The following is a 2374-nucleotide window of genomic DNA, read 5'->3' as shown; positions in this document are numbered from 1 at the left end:
AGTAACCTCTGATTCCACTCCCGCCCGCACCAACCCCCACCCTCCTCACCTGAAAAAGTAACCCGATGGCTGAGGACCACAGCACAGGCCTCCGACGTGTGTCCCGGGCCCTCCAGCCTCCTCCGCCCGGCGCCTCACGGGAGGCGCCCACTTCGCTACCTCGACGCTCCTCGCACCTGGCTCCTCGCTCCTCCGAGGCAGCTGGGAACTGGTGCGCGGAGAAAAGGCCTGCCTCGCGGCACCTCGCCCAGGAGCGGCGCTGATTGGCTGGTCGCAGTGCACGCATGCGTGAATGGGCCGCTGGGCTCCGCCCCCCGGGGTGCTGAATCACGAGACTGCTGCTGAACCCAGAAGCACTTTGCGCGCTGGGGGCTTTGGGGGTAAAGGATGGCTTGAGGGCCTGTGGTTTTTCAGTTTTCTTTTTTTATTTTAAATTGTAAAAAATTTTTATAAAATTTGGAAGTTTGCGGAAGGCATATAGAAAGTTTTGGAAAAATTGATGAACCCCCCTACCCTAATTTTGGGAAGGGAAAAATTTTAACCGAAACCCAAAAAAAATCCTCCCCGGGAAATCCTTGCCGACACATTCCCCCATTTTTCACTCAGAGATAGTTTCCATTATCCTGGGTTTTGTGTAAATATTTGCCCCTCCCTCCCACTTCCCAAGTTTTGTTACCACAGATATGTGTCCTTAACCCTGTGTCGTTTCGTTAAGGCAGCACAGAACATTGTGCCATATGATTACACGTAGCCATGGTTCTTTCATCGTCGCTGCTGTACGTTCCGTGTGACTCTGTTCCAAATGCAGGCACTGACGTGCTGGTCCATGGGCAGGTGGGTTCTTTCAAGATTCCCAACCGCATACGCAATGCTGCTGTGAATGTTCTCATCTCAGGCATGTATGCTAACGTGGTTTGCTTTTTGCTTTTCTTTTTCGGTGAATCCTCACCCGAGAGAGCATGGCAAGGAGGGAGGGGGATAGAGAGAAAGAGGGACACATGGACTGGTTGCCTCCTGCATGTCCTGACTGTGGTTGGGGAGCGAACCTGTAACCCAGGCACATGCTTTTTTTGGGGGGAGGGGGGGATTCAATTCTTTATTAAGGAAATTTGATTCTTTTGTTACAACTTTTTAATGTGTGTTTGCACACATTTAACATGGGGGTGGGGAGGGGAAACCAAGAACAACCCACACCACCCTTTCCCCAGCGTCTGCGGCAGAAGCAGGACCGAGAACAGGGCTCCCGATGGGGCTTTCACTGGAACCCTGCCTGGCGCGCTCCGGCCCGAAATGCCGGCATAACCTGGGAACCGGGCTCTGGGTAGCCTCGGGGGAGCTCTGGGTCGCGGCCTCCTAGACTGTGTTGGGGGAGGCCTGGGTCGCGGCCTCCCGGACTTTGCCGGGGGAGGCCTGGGCCGCAGGCACCCGGACTTTGTCGGGGGACCGATGGGTCTCGGCCTCCCGGACTTTGCCGGGGGAGGCCTGGGCCGCAGCCACCCGGACCGCAGCGGAGAATTCCGGGCTCGGCCTGCTGGGCAGCGTTCTTCCACGAGCCTTGTGCCGGGAGTTGGCGGTGATGGTGAGCCAAGTTCATGATCACCTTGGATCATCCTTTTGGTCAGAAGGCCGACCGGACATCAAGATCTCAGCCTCGCCTTCAGGGTCCCGCTGATGCATGCGAAGCAGGGTCTGCGACACACACTGGATGTGCGGAATGTGCTCTCCGCCGGGGCCGAAGATCTTCCACCGGCCACGCCTCGAGGTGAACTGTCTTCGGGCTCTTGAGGTACTTACCCCGTGTGCAACCAGGAGGGCTGCTTCGCGCTGTCACCCAGCACCAGGCACGTGCTCTTGACCGGGAATCGAACACAAGACCCTTCAGTGTGCAGGCCCGATGCTCTAACCACTGTACCACACCAGCCAGCACAATGCTAAAATTTTTACAGTGTCTAGGTGTGAAGTTGCTAGGTCATAGGTTAGATGATATTCAATAATGCCAAATCGGTTTCCAATTTATACTCCCACCAACACAGGGAGTGCCCATTGTTCAATATACTCATCACCTGGTATAGTCAGATTCCTTAATTTTGCCACTTGAATATCTTTGGGGCCTTCTTTTATATTTCTCTTAATCACTCATAAGTTTACGATCTTGTTATGCTTATTAGATATTTGCATTTTCTTTTCACTAAAATATCTATTTTGGTTTTGCTCATTATTCAATTGAGTAGCATGTGTCTAATTGATTTGTAGGTCTTTATATATGCTGGATATTAACCTTCATGACCTCTGTATCTTTTTAAAGATATGTATCTTTATTCTGAACTCATAAAATAAAAGGTTTAAAGTTTTTCATTTTTAGTCTGTCATCTAG

General features: G+C 52.1%; 1 protein-coding gene across 1 annotated transcript in view; it reads right to left on the bottom strand.

Moving 5' to 3' along the window:
• SYCP3 (synaptonemal complex protein 3) overlaps positions 1 to 200 on the bottom strand; it is a 12827-nt gene extending 12627 nt beyond the window's left edge. The window contains exon 1 of the mRNA XM_006109802.3: positions 50 to 200. The gene's annotated coding sequence lies outside the window, so the exon portion shown is untranslated. The remainder of the gene's footprint in view (positions 1 to 49) is intronic.
• Between the last annotated feature and the right edge of the window lie 2174 nt (positions 201 to 2374).

Source organism: Myotis lucifugus, unplaced genomic scaffold (genome assembly GCF_000147115.1).
Source record: "Myotis lucifugus unplaced genomic scaffold, Myoluc2.0 scaffold_10, whole genome shotgun sequence".
Classification (NCBI taxonomy): Eukaryota; Metazoa; Chordata; class Mammalia; order Chiroptera; family Vespertilionidae; genus Myotis; species Myotis lucifugus.
This window is presented reverse-complemented; position numbering and strand designations above follow the sequence as displayed.